Raw genomic sequence first — 13398 nt, forward strand, 5'->3', positions numbered from 1 at the left:
GAGCCGAAAGCAACACGAGGCTCGCGTACTTTGCCGCTAGGACCGCGCGGAAGTAACTCCGAGCCGCAACACGAGGAGCTCGCGTACTTTGCCGATCGGACCGCGCGGAAGTAACTCCGAGCCGAGCAACACGAGGCTCGCGTACTTTGCCGCTAGGACCGCGCGGAAGCAACCGGCCGAAAGCAACACGAGGCTCGCGTACTTGCCGCTAGGACCGCGCGGAAGTAACTCCAAGCCGAAAGCAACACGAGGCTCGCGTACTTTGCCGATCGGACCGCGCGGAAGTAACTCCGAGCCGAAAGCAACACGAGGCTCGCGTACTTTGCCGCTAGGACCGCGCGGAAGTAACTCCGAGCCGAAAGCAACACGAGGCTCGCGGACTTTGACGGTCGGACCGCTGGAAGTAACTACGTAAAGCAACACGAGGCTCGCGTACTTTGCCGACCGCTCGGAAGTAACTACGTTCCAAAAGCAACACGAGGCTCGCGAACTTTGACGGTCGGACCGCTCGGGTAACTACGTGGTAGCACGAGGCTCGCGACTGCTGCGCTAAGTCCGCGCGGCGTCGATTCGACCGCCGGCGCCCATATACCGCCGTGCGCGACCGTGCGTCGCCGACCGCCGCGCTCGGTTCGGTACTGTAAGTGTGTCGTCGCTGCGGCGACTCGTGCACAACACGGGCATGCGAGCTCGGTCTGGTCGTACCAGCGTTACGGCGTATGTATAACGAGCCGGCGAAGCACTGCGGTGCGTACAAAAGTGTCGTTCGCACTAGAACGCTTTTTGAGAGAATTTCGCTTCGCGCTTACTACGAGAACTTTGGTTCTCTTTTTGAGATCTTTCGGGCGTCTTGCCGACATTCCGGCCGTGCGCCAAGCTCGGCGATCGTTTCGAGGCCGGATAGCGAAGGAATTAGAATACGTGACGAAATTTTGTATCTCGAGGACTCTGCCGTTCGGTGCCGCGTACGTACTCCGAGCCGTACAACACGGAGCTCGAGATCTTTGACGCGGAGGTAAGTACCGCGCCGCAAGGTCACGCGGCGTCGAAATTTCACCGCCGGCGCCCATATACCGCCGTGCGTTAGACCGCGCGTCGCCGACCGCCCGGCCGCTCGGTTCGGTACTGGGTGTCGTCGCTGCGGCGACTCGTGCACAACACGGTGCATGCGAGCTCGGTCTGGTCGTACCGTAGCGTTACGGCGTATGTATAAACCGAGTCCGAAAGCACTGCGGTGCGTACAAAAGTGTCGTTCGCACTAGAACGCTTTTTGAGAGAATTTAGCTTCGCGCTTACTACGAGAACTTGGTTCTGAGATCTTGGCGTCTTGCCGACATTCAGCCAAATGTGCGCCAAGCTCTCGGCGATCGTTTCGAGGCCGGATAGCGAAGGTGAATACGTGACTTTGTATCTCGAGGACTCTGCCGTTCGTGTGGTCCGTACGTACCTCCGAGCCGTAAAACAACACGGAGCTCGAGATCGACGGAGGCGTAACTCCGCGCCGCAGCGGCTAAGTCCGCGGCGTCGAAATTTCACCGCCGGCGCCCATATACCGCCGTGCGTTAGACCGTGCGTCGCCGACCGCCCGGCCCTCGGTTCGGTACTGTAAGAGGTGTCGTCGCTGCGGCGACTCGTGCACAACACGGTGCATGCGAACTCTCGGTCTGGTCGTACCGTAGCGTTACGGCGTATGTATAACCGAGCTCGGCGAAGCACTGCGGTGCGTACAAAAGTGTCGTTCGCACTAGAACGCTTTTTGAGAGAATTTAGCTTTACTACGAGAACTTTGGTTCTTTGAGATCTTTCGGGCGTCTTGCCGACATTCGGCCAAATGTGCGCCAAGCTCTCGGCGATCGTTTCGAGGCCGGATAGCGAAGGAATTCGTGAATACGTGACGAAGAAATTTTTGTATCTCGAGGACTTCGCCGCGTGGTCCGTACGTACTCTCCGAGCCGTAAAACAACACGGAGCTCGAGATCTGACGCGGAGGTGGTAACTGCGCCGCAGCGGCTAAGTCCGCGCGGCGTCGAAATTTCACCGCCGGCGCCCATCTACCGCCGTGCGTTAGACCGTGCGTCGCCGACCGCCCGGCCGCTCGGTTCGGTACTGTAAGAGGTGTCGTCGCTGCGGCGACTCGTGCACAACACGATGCATGCGAGCTCTCGGTCTGGTCGTACCGTAGCGTTACGGCGTATAACCGATCGGCGAAGCACTGCGGTGCGTACAAAAGTGTCGTTCGCACTAGAACGCTTTTTGAGAGAATTTAGCTTGGCGCTTACTACGAGAACTTTGGTTCTCTTTTTGAGATCTTTCGGGCGTCTTGCCGACATTCGGCCAGCCAAGCTCTCGGCGATCGTTTCGAGGCCGGATAGCGAAGGAATTGGGGAATACGTGACGAAGAAATTTTGTATCTCGAGGACTCTGCCGTTCGTGTGGTCCGTACGTACCTCCGAGCCGTAAAACAACACGGAGCTCGAGATCTTTGACGCGGAGGTAACTACCGTGCGCCGCAGCGGCTAAGTCCGCGCGGCGTCGAAATTTCACCGCCGGCGCCCATATACCGCCGTGCGTTAGACCGTGCGTCGCCGACCGCCCGGCCGCTCGGTTCGGTACTGTAAGAGGTCTCGTCGCTGCGGCGACTCGTGCACAACACGATGCATGCGAGCTTCGGTCGGTCGTACCGTAGCGTTACGGCGTATGTATAACCGAGCTCGGCGAAGCACTGCGGTGCGTACAAAAGTGTCGTTCGCACTAGAACGCTTTTTGAGAATTTATTTTCGCGCGCTACGAGAACTTTGGTTCTCTTTTTGAGATCTTTCGTCTCGCCGACATTCGGTAAATGGCGCAACTCGGCGATCGTTTCGAGGCCGGATAGCGAAGGAATTGGTGAATACGTGACGAAGAAATTTGTATCTCGAGGACTTCTGCCGTCGGTACGTACCTCCGAGCCAAAACACGGAGCTCGAGATCTTTGACGCGGAGGTTACTGCGCGCCGCGGCTAAGTCCGCGCGGCGTCGAAATTTCACCGCCGGCGCCATATACCGCCGTGCGTTAGACCGCAGTGCGTCGCCGACCGCCCGGCCGCTCGGTTCGGTACTGTAAGAGGTGTCGTCGCTGCGGCGACTCGTGCACAACACGGTGCATGCGAGCTCTCGGTCTGGTCGTACCGTAGCGTTACGGCGTATGTATAACCGAGCTCGGCGAAGCACTGCGGTGCGTACAAAAGTGTCGTTCGCACTAGAACGCTTTTGAGAGAATTTAGCTTCGCGCTTACTACGAGAACTTTGGTTCTCTTTTGAGATTCGGGCGTCTTGCCGACATTCGGCCAAATGTGCGCCAAGCTCTCGGCGATCGTTTCGAGGCCGGATAGCGAAGGAATTGGTGAATACGTGACGAAGAAATTTTGTATCTCGAGGACTCTGCCGTTCGTGCGGTCCGCACGTACCTCCGAGCCGTAAAACAACACGGAGCTCGAGAGACGCGGAGGTGCTACCAGCGCCGCGGAGGCTGGTCCGCGCGCGGCGTCGGCCACCGCCGGCGCCCACCGCCGTGCGTTACCGTGCGGCCGACCGCCCGGCCGCTCGGTTCGGTACTGTAAGAGGTGTCGTCGCTGCGGCGACTCGTGCACAACACGGTGCATGCGAGCTCGCGGTCTGGTCGTACCGTAGCGTTACGGCGTATGTATAACCGAGCTCGGCGAAGCACTGCGGTGCGTACAAAAGTGTCGTTCGCACTAGAACGCTTTTTGAGAGAATTTAGCTTCGCGCTTACTACGAGAACTTTGGTTCTCTTTGTGAGATCTTTCGGGCGTCTTGCCGACATTCGGCCAAATGTGCGCCAAGCTCTCGGCGATCGTTTCGAGGCCGGATAGCGAAGGAATTGGTGAATACTTGACGAAGAAATTTTGTATCTCGAGGACTCTGCCGTTCGTGCGGTCCGTACGTACCTCCGAGCCATAAAACAACACGGAGCTCGAGATCTTTGACGCGGAGGTAACTACCGTGCGCGCAGCGCTAAGTCCGCGCGGCGTCGAAATTTCACCGCCGGCGCCCATATACCGCCGTGCGTTAGACCGTGCGTCGCCGACCGCCCGGCCGCTCGGTTCGGTACTGTAAGAGGTGTCGTCGCTGAGGCGACTCGTGCACAACACGATGCATGCGAGCTCTAGGTCTGGTCGTACCGTAGCGTTACGGCGTATGTATAACCGAGCTCGGCGAAGCACTGCGGTGCGTACGAAAGTGTCTTCGCTCGAGAGAGATTTTAAAGTGTTTTGCACTGCGCTGAGTGCGAGAATTTCCTCTTTTCGAGAGCGTTCGGGCGTCTTGCCGACATTCGGCCAATTGTGCGCCAAGCTCTCGGCGATCGTTTCGAGGCCGGATAGCGAAGGAATTGGTGAATACTTGACGAAGAAATTTTGTATCTCGAGGACTCTGCCGTTCGTGCGGTCTGTACGTACCTCCGAGCCGTAAAACAACACGGAGCTCGAGATCTTTGACGCGGAGGTAACTACCGTGCGCCGCAGCGGCTAAGTCCGCGCGGCGTCGAAACTTCACCGCCGGCGCCCATATACCGCCGTGCGTTAGAACGTGCGTCGCCGACCGCCCGGCCGCTCGGTTCGGTACTGTAAGAGGTGTTGTCGCTGCGGCGACTCGTGCACAACACGATGCATGCGAGCTCGGTCTGGTCGCGTAGCGTTACGGCGTATGTATAACCGAGCTCGACGAAGCACTGCGGTGCGTACAAAAGTGTCGTTCGCACTAGAACGCTTTTTGAGAGAATTTATCTTCGCGCTTACTACGAGAACTTTGGTTTCGAGATCGTTCGGGCGTGTTGCCGACATTCGGCCAAATGTGCGCCGGGCTCGGCGATCGTTTCGACACCAAAGTCGAAAATCGAAGGCGTTGGAGCCGAAACGATACGGAGCTCGAGTACTTTGCCGTTCGAGCTGTCCGTGGGTAACTACTTCGAAAGCAACACGAGGCTCGAGGGCAATGACGCAGCGGTCCTCGAGGCGTCGAAATTTCGCAGGTTTCGCCCATATACCGCCGTGTCGCAGACCGTGCGTCGCCGACCGCCCGGCCGCCCGGTTCGGTACTATAAGACACAGCATTGCCACGAGTCGGTGTCGAGAGACCGAATGGCTCATATGTGGCGCGCACTTACGTGTTGGACGCGCGATCTCGCTTCCGAGCAAGCGTGCGGACGTATCGTTGCGCTTACCGAACATCAACTCCACGGATACGAGAGAGTGTCGGTTTCGAGATCTTTGACGATGTCGCCGTTCCCGCTTACTTGTACGCCGTAGCGATTTTCAACCGGTGCCTCGGTGTTCTCACCGCTGGCACCGTTGAACGAACAGTGCTCCACGACGTCTCAGATCGGATCGGTCTAGCGTCAGGGCTAAGCGGCCTTACAAGCCGCTGTTATGGGTGAATGAGAACAAAATTTGATCTTTCATACCGTTAAGGTATATATAAATACGAAAAGCGTGTCCGTCGACCGGCTCGAAAAGTTCCGGCGGCATTAACGACACGCGAAACGCGCACGGCTCTTCCTCGCGGAGTGTCCGTAGCAGCGTTGTTCGCGTTGCTCGCGAGTAACCGCGATCGCACACGAAGCTCCCTGGTTGATCCTGCCAGTAGTCATATGCTTGTCTCAAAGATTAAGCCATGCATGTCTCAGTGCATGCCGAATTAAGGTGAAACCGCGAATGGCTCATTAAATCAGTTATGGTTAATTAGATTGTACCCACATTTACTTGGATAACTGTGGTAATTCTAGAGCTAATACATGCAAAACAGAGTCCCGACCAGTGATGGAAGGGACGCTTTTATTAGATCAAACCCAATCGGTGGCGTGCGGATCTCCGTGCGTCCACCGTTTATTTTGGCGACTCTGAATAACTTTGTGCTGATCGTACGGTCCTAGCACCGGCGACGCATCTTTCAAATGTCTGCCTTATCAACTGTCGACGGTAGGTTCTGCGCCTACCATGGTTGTAACGGGTAACGGGGAATCAGGGTTCGATTCCGGAGAGGGAGCCTGAGAAACGGCTACCACATCCAAGGAAGGCAGCAGGCGCGCAATTACCCACCGGCACGGGGAGGTAGTGACGAAAAATAACGATACGGGACTCATCCGAGGCCCCGTAATCGGAATGAGTACACTTTAAATCCTTTAACGAGGATCCATTGAGGGCAAGTCTGGTGCCAGCAGCCGCGGTAATTCCAGCTCCAATAGCGTATATTAAAGTTGTTGCGGTTAAAAAGCTCAGTTGAATCTGTGTCGCACACCGTCGTTTCACCGCTCGCGGTGTTTAACTGGCGTGATGTGGGACGTCCTACCGGTGGGCTTAGCCCGCGAGGCCGCCCAAACTAATATCCCGTCTTTACTGAGTCGAGTGTCGAGTCGGTACGTTTACTTAACAAATTAGAAATTGAGCAAAGCAGGCTATCCTCGCCTGAATACTGCGTGCATGGAATAATGGAATAGGACCTCGGTTCTATTTTGTTGGTTTTCGGAACCCCGAGGTAATGATTAATAGGGACAGATGGGGGCATTCGTATTGCGACGTTAGAGGTGAAATTCTTGGATCGTCGCAAGACGGACAGAAGCGAAAGCATTTGCCAAAAATGTTTTCATTAATCAAGAACGAAAGTTAGAGGTTCGAAGGCGATCAGATACCGCCCTAGTTCTAACCATAAACGATGCCAGCTAGCGATCCGCCGAAGTTCCTCCGATGACTCGGCGGGCAGCTTCCGGGAAACCAAAGCTTTTGGGTTCCGGGGAAAGTATGGTTGCAAAGCTGAAACTTAAAGGAATTGACGGAAGGGCACCACCAGGAGTGGAGCCTGCGGCTTAATTTGACTCAACACGGGAAACCTCACCAGGCCCAGACACCGGAAGGATTGACAGATTGATAGCTCTTTCTTGATTCGGTGGGTGGTGGTGCATGGCCGTTCTTAGTTGGTGGAGCGATTTGTCTGGTTAATTCCGATAACGAACGAGACTCTAGCCTGCTAAATAGGCGTACCTTATGGTATTCGAAGGCCCCGGCTTCGGCCGGCGGGTTTTTACTACCAACGTACAAACAAATCTTCTTAGAGGGACAGGCGGCTTCTAGCCGCACGAGATTGAGCAATAACAGGTCTGTGATGCCCTTAGATGTTCTGGGCCGCACGCGCGATACACTGAAGGAATCAGCGTGTGTTCCCTGGCCGAAAGGCCCGGGTAACCCGCTGAACCTCCTTCGTGCTAGGGATTGGGGCTTGCAATTGTTCCCCATGAACGAGGAATTCCCAGTAAGCGCGAGTCATAAGCGCGCGTTGATTACGTCCCTGCCCTTTGTACACACCGCCCGTCGCTACTACCGATTGAATGATTTAGTGAGGTCTTCGGACTGGTGCGCGGCAATGCGTCGGCATTGCCGATGTTGCCGGGAAGATGACCAAACTTGATCATTTAGAGGAAGTAAAGGTCGTAACAAGGTTTCCGTAGGTGAACCTGCGGAAGGATCATTAACGTTCCGGAGGTCCTGCTGCTCTGTGTGCCCCGTTCTCGTGACGAGCGCGCAGCGGCCGGCGACTGCATGGACGAGGAACCGTACGCGCGCACGGTAACGTGTACTACGTTGCCTGCCGCGATGCGGGGCAGACAAGCTAGAACACGACTCTGCGAGTTGTGTCGAGAGTGGCTGAAGGGGCGCAAAATCTAATCGCACGCGAGACATCGCGTCTTCCGAGTCCGCGCCGCCTTCCCACTCCTCGTCGGAGCGTCCGTCGCGAGACGCGACGCTTCGCTCGAGCAAAATTGCGAGATCGAGAGGAGAGTTTATGCGACGCAACGACCGCGCGCGCGCTCACACGCCGCCAACGGTGGCGTGCTGCGGTGTGCGCCGCATTCGTCGCCGTCGTATAAGAGAGGATTGTCGGTCGGGACGAGTGTGTCGAGATCTCGAGAGCTCAAAGCGAGAGAGGACCCCGGGCATATTGTGGAGAAGAAGAGAGATTCGAGAGTTGTACGCATTGCCGTATTACGCTCTTTGCATTCTCTCTCTCTCTCGTTTCCTGCGGAGATTCTCCGACTCTCTGTCTCTCGCGCGCTTCGAACGACCCGTTGCGCGGACCACCGCGCTCAGCGCCCCCCTTAGCCGGGGCTAGCGCGGCCGGTTGGTCTCGTTGTGCGAATCCAGGAGGAGCGCGAAGGTGCATCTATATGCGCGCCCGCTCGCGGATCAGGATCGGTGAGAAGGAGACTACGGAGGCGCGCTCGCGCGCCCTCCTCCGCGATTCGGACGCGTTGCGGTGCGCGCGAATGCGCCGCGTACCGGTGGTAACCTATGCTGCCGCGTCGTCGTGCGCGCCGGGCGAGGAGAGGAGAGTGCGACGATTCTCGCCGCTGCTCTTCGGTCCGCGCGCGCGCGCGCGCGCGCTGAAGGGTTCGTCGAATATGCTAGTCATTTTCGACCCCGATGGTTTTTCAAGAGTTCCGCCCCGGCTCTCGCTTCGCGAGACGCAACCTCTTGGTTTTCGCACCGCGCCGACAACCGACGTCTCCCTCTCTCTCCATTATTGTGCCGTAGCCCCCGTAACAGGGCGGCGGTCCGCGTGCTCGGACGCGCGGCCAGGCTGATCGAAGGGCCAAAACGAAGACGCACATTGTTGTCTATTCCTTGATAGAGCGTACTTGGTGCGCGAAGGAACGATTACCCTGAACGGTGGATCACTTGGCTCGTGGGTCGATGAAGAACGCAGCTAATTGCGCGTCAACTTGTGAACTGCAGGACACATGAACATCGACATTTCGAACGCACATTGCGGTCCACGGATACAATTCCCGGACCACGCCTGGCTGAGGGTCGTTTTATCGAGACAAACGCTTGCGCGCGCCGTTTCGACGGCCGCGTACGAGCGTTCGTTGGACGTTCGCCCGATCGCGGCGGCCGGCGAGAGTTATACCCGCATCCACGAGAAAAAGAAGAGAAGCGAGGAGTCGTCGATGACCCCGGGGTATCAGGCACACTACGCACGCTATCCACGCGGCGAGTTGCTGGATTCCATCAGGGTTTTACGAAGGCTCTCGCGCTCTCTGCGCGCGCTCTCTATACTCGCGGAACGGCGGCGTACTCGCGCCCCCGTTGGGCGTCGTCCGAAATAACGAGGTTTGAGGGTCGAACGAATGAACGACGACCGACCGAAAGATGCGATCGAGAATCGCAGAGAGACGCACGCACGCACACACGCACGGGAGGGAAGGACGTGCGCGGTGGTGATAAACGTGGCGAGCTCTTGCAAGGAGTTTATACGTTATACGTATATACGCGCCGAACGAAAAAGAGTAGATCTGCCTCTCGCGCGCCGCCGCCCGGAGTGAAACAAGCCGACAATTCGTTCGCGCTTGTACTCCCGGAAGGTGCTTGCGGCGCGCGGGATCCAAGGCTGATCCACGGAGAAGTAGTTCATAAGGAGCGCGGAGAACCGAGTTTGAGTTTTCCTCTCCTTCTTCGAATGAAGATCGGAGAGGAGAATAGAGGCCGCGAGATCGCGCGCCTCCTCGTTCTCCTTCTGCACAGAGCGCATATCGTCGCTTTACCGCCGCCAACGCAAAGGAAACTCGAGAGGAGGGATTTTAGAGATATATACGACGAAGCAAAGATACGAGAGAACCTGACCGTAGAGAGAGAGTGGTCGTCGCCGCTGCAGCTGCTGCCGGCCGCCGCCGCAGTCGCGTTGCCGACGCCACCACGACGCGCAAACCGGCCTCCGACGTTCGCGTCGGGCTGGCTGGCCAGTTGTCGTCGTGGTCGGTTGCGCGGCGCGCGGATCGCGGCGCGGTTGACGCAACGTCGACGAAAGACCACCACGCTCTCGCGGTTGTTCTCTATGCCTCGTTCGTTTTCTCATTTTCCCTTCGTCTCTTCTTTCAAATATTTTGCGCACCGATCGCCCCCTGCGCAGCAAAAGTGTGTGCGAGGTGAGAGATCGCGCGCGGGTCGACCGCGCGTGTTCCCGAGTCCACGAAAGCGCTATGTATGGTAGCAGCTCTTGACCGGGGCACGCGGCGTAGTCTAACCAAGCGCTCGCGCGCGGCGTTTCGCCGCGTTGCGTTTCTCTTTTCTCTCGCGTCGTCGTCGTCGTCGTCTCGCCTTCTTCGTATTATATATATATAGTACAGCCTCACGACAATTTCTTTTGACGACCTCAGAGCAGGCGAGATCACCCGCTGAATTTAAGCATATTATTAAGCGGAGGAAAAGACCAGGATTTCCTTAGTAGCGGCGAGCGAACAGGAAAGAGCCCAGCACCGAATCCCGCGGTTCCGCCGCAGGAAATGTGGTGTTTGGGAGGGTCCGCTTATCCCGAGGTGCCGCGTCGCGTCCAAGTCCATCTTGAATGGGGCCACTTACCCGCAGAGGGTGCCAGGCCCGTAGCGACCGGTGCGCGTCTCGGGAGGATCTCCCCTTAGAGTCGGGTTGCTTGAGAGTGCAGCTCTAAGTGGGTGGTAAACTCCATCTAAGGCTAAATACGACCACGAGACCGATAGCGAACAAGTACCGTGAGGGAAAGTTGAAAAGAACTTTGAAGAGAGAGTTCAAGAGTACGTGAAACCGTTCAGGGGTAAACCTAAGAAACCCAAAGATCGAACGGGAGATTCATCGTCAGCGACGCTGGCTTCGCGTCGGTGGGCGATGCCCCGCGGGGCCTCACGGCTCGCGCGGGCACGCTGCCGCGCGCCGATGTCCGGCGTTTTCGTCGTCGTGCACTTCTCCCCTAGTAGAACGTCGCGACCCGCTGGGTGTCGGTCTACGGCCCGGGTGCGGTGTCTGACGCGTCGCCGGTAACACGGCACGCCGTCAAACCCTCGGTCGCCCGGCCGGCTGCCCGGCGGTACACGCAAGGTATCAGGCCGCAGCTCACACACGCGGGAGTGCGTCGAGGCCGTCGCAAGCGCGCGCCACGGTACACGGAGGCTTACGGACCTAGCGCCGTCACCGGTCCTGGCCCGCTGTTGGTCGTACGGTTAACCTTCGACAGGCCTGCAAACGTTCCCCGGGGCAACTCGGGGACCGATACCGGTCGGCGACGCTACTGCTTTGGGTACTCTTAGGACCCGTCTTGAAACACGGACCAAGGAGTCTAACATGTACGCGAGTCATTGGGATCAGCGATACCTAAAGGCGTAATGAAAGTGAAGGTCGGCCCTGGTTGTCGACCGAGGGAGGATGGGCCGCGTCGCGATCTCCGCACTCCCGGGGCGTCTCGTTCTCATTGCGAGAAGAGGCGCACCCAGAGCGTACACGTTGGGACCCGAAAGATGGTGAACTATGCCTGGTCAGGACGAAGTCAGGGGAAACCCTGATGGAGGTCCGTAGCGATTCTGACGTGCAAATCGATCGTCGGAACTGGGTATAGGGGCGAAAGACTAATCGAACCATCTAGTAGCTGGTTCCCTCCGAAGTTTCCCTCAGGATAGCTGGCACTCGGCCGTTCCGCACGGAACGCGCGCGAGTCTCATCTGGTAAAGCGAATGATTAGAGGCCTTGGGGCCGAAACGACCTCAACCTATTCTCAAACTTTAAATGGGTGAGATCTCTGGCTTTCTTGAACTATGAAGCCACGAGCATCTCGGATCAGAGTGCCAAGTGGGCCATTTTTGGTAAGCAGAACTGGCGCTGTGGGATGAACCAAACGCAGAGTTAAGGCGCCCAACTCGACGCTCATGGGACACCATGAAAGGCGTTGGTTGCTTAAGACAGCAGGACGGTGGCCATGGAAGTCGGAATCCGCTAAGGAGTGTGTAACAACTCACCTGCCGAAGCAACTAGCCCTGAAAATGGATGGCGCTGAAGCGTCGAGCCTATACTCTGCCGTCAGCGGCAAGTGGGGCGGCCGTGGGCAGGGCGTGGGTAACTCCTCGCCCGGAGCTTACAGGCCGCCACGAAGCCCTGACGAGTAGGAGGGTCGCGACGGTGTGCGCAGAAGGGTCTGGGCGCGAGCCTGCCTGGAGCCGCCGTCGGTGCAGATCTTGGTGGTAGCAGCAAATACTCCAGCGAGGCCCTGGAGGACTGACGTGGAGAAGGGTTTCGTGTGAACAGCCGTTGCACACGAGTCAGTCGATCCTAAGCCCTAGGAGAAATCCTATGTCAATGACGGCGTACGATACTCGTTGTCGCAGAAAAGTCTCGCGCACACAAAGCGCGCGCACACGCGAGTGTGCCGTCGCGCGCGGTGAGTGAACTTTTGACACACGCCCGTCGGGCGAAAGGGAATCCGGTTCCTATTCCGGAACCCGGCAGCGGAACCGCATACAATTCGGGCCCTCGTAAGAGTGTTCGTCGGGGTAACCCAAAATGACCTGGAGACGCCGTCGGGAGATCCGGGAAGAGTTTTCTTTTCTGTATAAGCGTTCGAGTTCCCTGGAAACCTCTAGCAGGGAGATAGGGTTTGAAGAGCACCGCAGTTGCGGCGGTGTCCGGATCTTCCCCTCGGACCTTGAAAATCCAGGAGAGGGCCACGTGGAGGTGTCGCGCCGGTTCGTACCCATATCCGCAGCAGGTCTCCAAGGTAAAGAGCCTCTAGTCGATAGACTAATGTAGGTAAGGAAGTCGGCAAATTGGATCCGTAACTTCGCAATAAGGATTGGCTCTGAGGAGCGGGGCGTGTCGGGCTTGGTCGGGAAGCGGGTCTGGCTGACGTGCCGGGCCTGGTGAACTATCGGCGTTCTCGCGCCGGTTCAGGGATCCGAGCTCGGTCCCGTGCCTTGGCTCCCGCGGATCTTCCTTGCTGCGAGGCTTCCGTGGCGGCGCGAGCCGTCGTGGTCGTCCTCTTCGGCCGCCATTCAACGCTCAGCTCAGAACTGGCACGGACTAGGGGAATCCGACTGTCTAATTAAAACAAAGCATTGCGATGGCCCTCGCGGGTGTTGACGCAATGTGATTTCTGCCCAGTGCTCTGAATGTCAACGTGAAGAAATTCAAGCAAGCGCGGGTAAACGGAGTAATACACTTAAGGTAGCCAAATGCCTCGTCATCTAATTAGTGACGCGCATGAATGATTGAGATTCCCACTGTCCCTATCTACTATTTAGGGGAAAGGTCGGACTTCAGATACCTCACCTCTTCAATTGGGACTTGGAGTGGGAACGATGTGCCCTGGGCAACCTCTGCAATTTTCCACGGAGTTAGGTGCTACAGTTGAACATGCCGTTCAACTGTAGTACGGTGAGGTGCGTCGTCGTTGCCGAAAAGCGACTTGACGTCCTGTTATTGCAGGAACCATACGTCTAGGGGGCAAGGGTCCTTCTATGGATTAGGTTCTGGGATGAAAGTCGCTGCTGCACATCGCCCGTGGGCGGCAGTAGCAGTCTGCAATCCCAATTTTGATTTTCTTTGTGCTCGC

The 13398-nt window shown here is 57.4% G+C and overlaps 2 non-coding genes and 1 pseudogene across 2 annotated transcripts; all 3 read left to right on the forward strand.

Moving 5' to 3' along the window:
• The first annotated feature begins 5620 nt into the window (after positions 1-5620).
• LOC139112794 (small subunit ribosomal RNA) lies at positions 5621-7521 on the forward strand. Its single transcript, XR_011547447.1, has one exon. It is a non-coding gene; the product is annotated as a small subunit ribosomal RNA (ribosomal RNA).
• A 1185-nt stretch (positions 7522-8706) lies between these two features.
• On the forward strand, positions 8707-8861 carry LOC139112783 (5.8S ribosomal RNA). The gene has a single exon (XR_011547437.1). It is a non-coding gene; the product is annotated as a 5.8S ribosomal RNA (ribosomal RNA).
• Positions 8862-10195: 1334 nt separating this feature from the next.
• Positions 10196-13125, forward strand: LOC139112805 (large subunit ribosomal RNA; annotated as a pseudogene).
• Positions 13126-13398: the final 273 nt, after the last annotated feature.

Source organism: Cardiocondyla obscurior, unplaced genomic scaffold (genome assembly GCF_019399895.1).
Source record: "Cardiocondyla obscurior isolate alpha-2009 unplaced genomic scaffold, Cobs3.1 scaffold55_0_238251, whole genome shotgun sequence".
Classification (NCBI taxonomy): Eukaryota; Metazoa; Arthropoda; class Insecta; order Hymenoptera; family Formicidae; genus Cardiocondyla; species Cardiocondyla obscurior.